A 7,056-nucleotide genomic window follows, 5' to 3' on the forward strand; every position below is an offset into this window, starting at 1 on the left:
AGGGTCAGAGAAGGTCAGAGAGGGTCAGACAGGGTCAGAGAAGGTCAGAGAGGGTCAGAGAGGGTCAGAGAGGGGTAACACTGTGAATACACACAGCCATCACACTCCAGGAGGTTTGGAACCAACAATGTACTGCGTGATCTACAGAACCAACCAAGGAAGTAAACAGCTGATGGTCAGTTTGGAGAACCACTGTCCCACCTGTCTAACACTCAACAGCACACCCTCCCTCCTCCTCACCCCCCACCCCCCACCCCCCAGGCGTTTTACAGGTAGGGCAGTGAACCAATTCTAACGGTTTGACATGTTAAATATATAACATATATGCACTGAACAACCAGTACGACATGACTTCAATATACTCAGTCCCCCGTCTCCCCCATCTCCCCCGTCTCCCCCGTGTCCCCCAGTCTCTCTCCCCTCCCTCTCTGTCAGTACAGGAAGCTGTGTGTCACAGACAACTACACCCTATTATCCAGAGACCAAGAAGAGCATGTCACCTGGTCCAACATCTGGTGCAGACCCCACCATGCACCTTCACACACACACACACACACACACACACACAGGTTTGTTTCAGCAGCTAGAACTCAGCAACGGTTTCAGTTCAGTTTCCTGACACACGATGGTGGGACAATCACTTGACTGGGGGGGGGGGGGAGGGAGGGGGGCAGAGGAGAGGGAGGAGAGAGAGAGAGAAAGAGGTAGAGGGGGAGAGAAGGAGAAAGAGAGAGAGAAGGAGAAGGGGTAGAGTGAGAGGAAGAGAAGGATGATGGGAGAGAGGGCGAGAAAAGAAGGGTGTGAGAGAGAGAGAGAGAGAGAGAGGTTGACTTTGACCTTGTAATGTTCTTCTCCAAACACAGTGACACCTTTTCTCTGTTCCCTCCTCATGTTTTCAACATCTCTACACTGAGATCCAGAAATAACTCCGCCACCGTGCCCCACCCCCACCCCCCTCACCCACACCCCGCCTCCCCTCCCCTCCCCCCCCTCATCCACCTCCATTCCTCAGCTCCTGCAGCAGAGCTGATAAAAAGCAAACAAACCCAGACCCTCGGACTGACTCACAGACTGACTGACTGACAGACTGACAGACAGACAGACAGACTGACAGACTGACAGACTGACTGACTGACCGACAGACAGAATGACAGAAGACAGACTGACTGACACTGGTGAAAAAAACAAAGATAAAAAGTTGGAGCTTCACCTGTTCTTCTCCGGGTGCAGCTGTGGGTTCACCGTCCAATCAACTTTTCTAATTCCATGATGGAAACACCTCCACTGTAACTCCGCACCGAGGAACTCTCCGTGTAGTCAATATAGTCCTCACGATAATGTATCGTGGGTGGTGTGTACGATAATCTCCTCCGGTCGGTGTTAAATTCCGCTCAGGTTTAGAGTTCGAGCCAGTTTCGCAGCGGGGTGCGTTCGATTTGCATTCTCACAGCGCCCTACGACTGCATCCCCCACTTCTCCCCCCTTTGTCGATCTCTCTTTCTGCGTGTTTCGCCCATGGTTTCATTCCTCCATCCGTGCGTCGATCTCGTAATTCCGGGCAGAATAAAACAAATCGGCGAGGCCGCCTTTCTCCACCTTTTTATCGCGTGGACAACGTTCCCTTCGTCTCCTGGCGGTGTCCTCCTCTCTCCATCGACCCCCCCCCCGCCGACAGTCGCAGGTGTGATGGGAAAAATCCACAACTAGAAAAAATGTTGAGCTCTATTCCAGGAAAATGGACGAAAATGATCATTTACCTCCACACACGGAGAGACGGCGGAGTGGCTGGGTTTTTGAACAACTCCGATGATTCCACACTGTAAAATTCCGGGCTGTGAATGAGTTCTAACTCTTTTGTTTCCGGAATATTGGATTTTCACTTCTTCAAGCCGACCTCCAGTCTCACCATCCTCTCTCCCTCTCTCTCCCCCCCGGTCTGCGGGTGTTAACGTGCCTCACGCACTGATATCCGACTCACCGCGGCTCCTCTGCAGTCGAGACCAATAGCAAAGAATATGAAAAACATGACACTCCGTTGAAAAAGTCCAAATTCAGTTCCGGTAAAAGTCTCCCGCGGTGATTCACATGTCCAAACGTTTGAACCGGGCGGTCCGCAGCTCCACGTCCTCCTCCTCGAACCTTCTCCCGCTCACTTGATCCTATAGCGCAGCGGGCACGGAAAACGTCCACGTTCATAAGGTATGACAATGCGGTTTCCGGTTGCTTTTCAGAATAAAAGAAACCATCTCCTTATTTACCCAAATGCCCCGACAAAACAAAACATGAATATTCCAGTTGTTAGTTCGATGATTAACGGGAGTTTTACTGAGAAGCAGCAGGTTCTCAGGAAATACGTTCATGCTTGTGACAAAATATTAAGTTTAACACAAATACATGATTTGTAATCAACATTTCTAAACATATATAAATATATATGCAGACTCAGCTCTGAGAAACTTCTGTATTTTGGCATCCCTGAATCCCCGGTTGGAGGAGGTGGAGGGTGGGGGTGGTGGGTGAATTACAGGAAGGGCATCCAATGAAACCCCACCCCAGATTTACCAGCAACCAGTCACATGATGTGGCCCATCCAGTGACAGAGGAATTCATCGTTTGACGAATTCTTCTGTCGTCTTTATTTGAACCAATTCATTCATATCTTCTGATTCTGATTCATGGTGTGGTTTGAATGAGGTCACTGAGAATATCTGGGTCAGTTGAAAAGTCGGTGAAAGTCCGAGTTATTATTTGGGACATTAAACTGTTCACTAACTGAACTATCTTAACTAACTACCATCCCTGTCTACTCAACGATCCCTCCACCAATTACAATTCAACATGAATAAATAAACCGTACGAGAATCAGTGACTTATTTTTCAATGTATTTATCAAATATATATTTATAATAAAACTTCAGTTCTCACCTCCTCTCTGCCTCCAGTCGTGTACATTTATGCTCTGATTTCTTTAACCAATCATATGTCAGCCATTATTGTTGCCAGGGCCAAAGTAATCTGCCCACGACCGGAGCCTAAGACGAATGGCAGTGATTTGAATTGTTACTTTAACCAATGAATTTAGAGTTGGCGCCACCTGAAGGCGGACAGTCCTGTTGGCAATTTGAGCGATTGTTCAGAGAGTCTCCAGTCCAACGAACTGCAGCCACGTTCACATTCTCGGCCGTACAACCATGGACGGACTGGACTTTAGCATTAGCATTTCAGAAAAGAAGTGGAACACTGGAAGAATCTGAAGAGCAGAGTCATTGAACGCCTCTTAAGGACAGAGAGGAGGAGGAGGGACGTCTTTTTATGATATTCTAATGTCATCTGTCGTGTCAGGTTCTAGGTGTAATGGATTCTCTTTAACACAAATATACAGCACAGAAGTTCACTGGCAGTGGTGCGTTCAGGAACACCACTACATACAGTAATGTACAGCACTGGACTGATTCACAGGGCCTCACATTCAAATCTACTGCCGTACTTTCTGTACTATAAGTCGCACCAATGCCCTCTAGTGGCTCTCAGTGTAAAAATAACAAACATGTAAAATTATATATTTTAATATCGCACCTGAGCATAAGTGGCAAACATTGGATGAAAAGAGTGTGACTTATATTACGGAGAATAGGGTGTACGTTTTATTTTGAAATAGGTTATTTTCTTGACTATGTTGTTTTTCCTGTCTGTTTATATCACTGTCATGGGTGAGACTGTTGTCAGTGTGACTGTTGTCAGTGGGTCTGTTGACAGTGGGACTGTTGTCAGTGGGACTGGTGTCAGTGAGACTGTTGACAGTGGGACTGTTGTCAGTGGGACTGTTGTCAGTGAGACTGTTGCCAGTGTGACTGTTGTCAGTGAGACCGTTGTCAGTGAGACTGTTGACAGTGTGACTGTTGTCAGGGGGACTGTTGTCAGTGGGACTGTTGGCAGTGAGACTGTTGTCAGTGGGACTGTTGGCAGTGAGACTGTTGTCAGTTGGACTGTTGTCAGTGAGACTGTCGTCAGTGAGACTGTTGTCAGCGAGACTGTTCTCAGTTGGACTGTTGTCAGTTGGACTGTTGTCAGTTGGACTGTTGTCAGTGAGACTGTTGACAGTGTGACTGTTGTCAGTGGGAGTGTTAGTGTGACCGTTGTCAGTGAGACTGTTGTCAGTGAGACTGTTCTCAGTTGGACTGTTGTCAGTGAGACTGTTGTCAGTGAGACTGTTGTCAGTGTGACTGTTGTCAGTGAGACTGTTGACAGTGTGACTGTTGTGAAGTTGTTCAACTTTAGTCCAGTTGCAGGTCTTTCCTCAGGACGGAGGACAGGGTCTTCAGAGTGTGAAACAGACTGTGTCTGCTAATGGCCTCAGACAGTGGGCAGTTCAAGGACATTAACATGGTTTATGGAACTGTGGCAAGATCTGTGTGGGCTTCAGGCCCCGCCCCCAAACTTAGAAATCATCAAGAGCTACACAGTTGCTGTGTTTTGGCCAGTCTTTCTGTAAAGAACCAGTCAGATAAGAACCAAGGTACGACTGTTGGACCAGTGACTGATGGACCAGTGACTGATGGACCAGTGACTGTTGGACCAGTGACTGTTACAGTTGTTTACATTTACAAAAGTAATTTGTTACAGAGATAAACATGTTATATTAATAATAATTATAATAATATTACGTATTATAATTGTTATTGTTATTATGAGTAGTCGTAGTAGTCGTAGTACTCGTAGTAGTCGTAGTAGTAGTAGTAGTAGAGGTGAAGACTATTACAATTATATGAAATATTTTAAAAACACTTTGAAGTACAGATTCATAAAACTAGTAGTACGTTTTAAAACGTTTTAAAACAAAGGTCCCGGTTAAAATGATGCTGTCGTACAGCAGTAGTGTTGGACTGCCATCTAGTGGAACGACACGGTATCACTTTTATTTTCTACCAGAGATGGTTACATGTACACGAGATTAGGAAAAGTCCAGTGGTGACGTTCTCTGAGGCTCTCAATCAACATGCAGTTTGATCTAATTACTGAGGTGGCGCTGTTTGTCCCTGTCACATTCAGAATATCCATCATTTGTTCCAACACCTGAACGTCTCCTCACTTGTTCTGCTCGTGTTCGAACTTGAACCAACAAACTCCTGCCAGAAGTAGTTTTACAGACAGGAGGAAAAAGTGAAAGAGACGAAGAACGGAACGTAGATCTGTTCTCCTGAGAACATCTGTGGGTGGGGGGGGCGGTCAGTAAATGACAGACCACATCAGTCAGTGCTGCAGTACAGACCATACATACTGTATATATACACACATGTACTGTGTGTACATACATGTACAGGGCAGTCACTCCTTCAATATTTCTTTGATTTAAATCTACCGTGTGTGCCGTCGTGTGGACTGACCAGCAGGGGGCCTCAGTGTTTATAAAATAGTATGAATGTGTTTGTGTATATGTTGCTGTCCTTTTACTTTTTAGGTTTTATATTTATTTTCAAATCTTCAGGTTGTTTAATATAATGTTTGTCTGTCTGTCTGTACCTGTGTTTGTACTGCTGTAGTACTGCTGTAGTACTGCTGTAGTACTGCTGTACTGGAGCCTGAATAATAAAGTTCTATCTAAAGTAATAAAATAATAATGAGTATTTAATCCTACAAGGTATTTGTTTGGGTTTTAAAGTAAACCAGGTGTAGTCCCAGTGACAGTCAGAATCTTTCAAAGGATTAAACCCTTTGAACAGACGTCAGTGTTGTCAGTGTTGTCAGTGTAGTCAGTGTTGTCAGTGTTAACCTGCTCCTCCTGAACTGCCCCTGGTCCCACTTGGCCACCGTCCCACACGTCCAAAGTCCAGGCTCGTATAATGACAATGATCTGACCTCTGACCCTGACTCTGCCGTCGTCAGTCGTCCACCAGGGCTGGTTAAACCAGGTGAAAGAAGAAGTACGGTACAGACACAGTACCGGACGCAGTACTGGACGCAGTACAGTTCATATCCTTCATATGTCATGGATTTCTTCTGATGTTTGTATCTTCATCTGTGACGTCAACGTTAGGGTTAGGGTTAGGTTCCTGGGAACAAACGTCACCACTGTACAGTCGTCCCTGTACAGTGGTACCTGTACAGTCGTCCCTGTACAGTCGTCCCTGTACAGTCGTCCCTGTACAGTCGTCCCTGTACAGTCGTCCCTGTACAGTCGACCCTGTACAGTGGTACCTGTACAATGGCACCTGTACAGTCGTCCCTGTACAGTGGTACTTGTACAGTGGTACCTGTACAGTCGTCCCTGTACAATGGTACTTGTACAATGGTACTTGTACAGTCGATCTTTGCTGTTGACGTCAATCCAGAGAAGTGTGAGAACTGAGGCTTCCTCAATCCTCAAGATAATGATTGACCAATCAGAGGAGAGCTGGCTGGGCTGACTGCTGGAGGAGTGGACCTCTGTCTGGAATGTGTTGGCAACTACAGAGGGGGAGTTAGAAAACACAGTAGAAACTGAAGTTCAAATCACTGAAATACTGCAGTATTTTTTACTAAACTTTTTCAGTTAAAACAGAACTTTGTTTGGTTTCTTCTTCTAGTACAGACGTCCACCAGGGGTCATTCAAACCCACGACTAATCTCTGGACATCACATGGAAAGGCTCCGTGTTCGGAGGTCAGAGGTCACACCAAAGGTCACTCCTTCACTTCACTCCTTTAGTGGTGACTTAGTGGTTAAGGAAGTGGACTTGGGTCTGGAAGGTTTCAGGTTCGAGTCCACCAGCTGCCGAGTTTCCACTGAGGTGCTCTGAGCATGGCACCGTCTCCACTCGTTGCTGCCCCCTGCTGGCTGTGGTGATGGGTCTAGTTAGAGCCTTGTTGTTGTTGTTGTTAATTATTAAAGAGCTCGACTCTGAATCCAACATTTCTGAGGTGAAATAAATAAATAAATGTTGACATTTCATCAGTGGCGCCAGCCCCCCCCTCCAGCCCCCCCTCCAGCCCCATCCCTTAGCCACTCCCCCTGCCGCCCCCCCGCCCCCCCCAACGCCCACGCCACACCGCGTTATTTATACAGCCGTTCCAGTTCCAG

At 46.5% G+C, this 7,056-nt stretch overlaps 1 protein-coding gene across 1 annotated transcript in view; it reads right to left on the reverse strand.

Moving 5' to 3' along the window:
- The window catches only part of lrfn5a (leucine rich repeat and fibronectin type III domain containing 5a), a 35,466-nt gene extending 33,252 nt beyond the window's left edge, over positions 1 to 2,214 (reverse strand). The window contains 1 exon segment of the mRNA XM_008310678.3: positions 1,211 to 2,214. The gene's annotated coding sequence lies outside the window, so the exon portion shown is untranslated.
- Between the last annotated feature and the right edge of the window lie 4,842 nt (positions 2,215 to 7,056).

The sequence above is a fragment of the Cynoglossus semilaevis genome, chromosome 1, assembly GCF_000523025.1.
Source record: "Cynoglossus semilaevis isolate Cse_v1.0 chromosome 1, Cse_v1.0, whole genome shotgun sequence".
NCBI lineage: Eukaryota > Metazoa > Chordata > Actinopteri > Pleuronectiformes > Cynoglossidae > Cynoglossus > Cynoglossus semilaevis.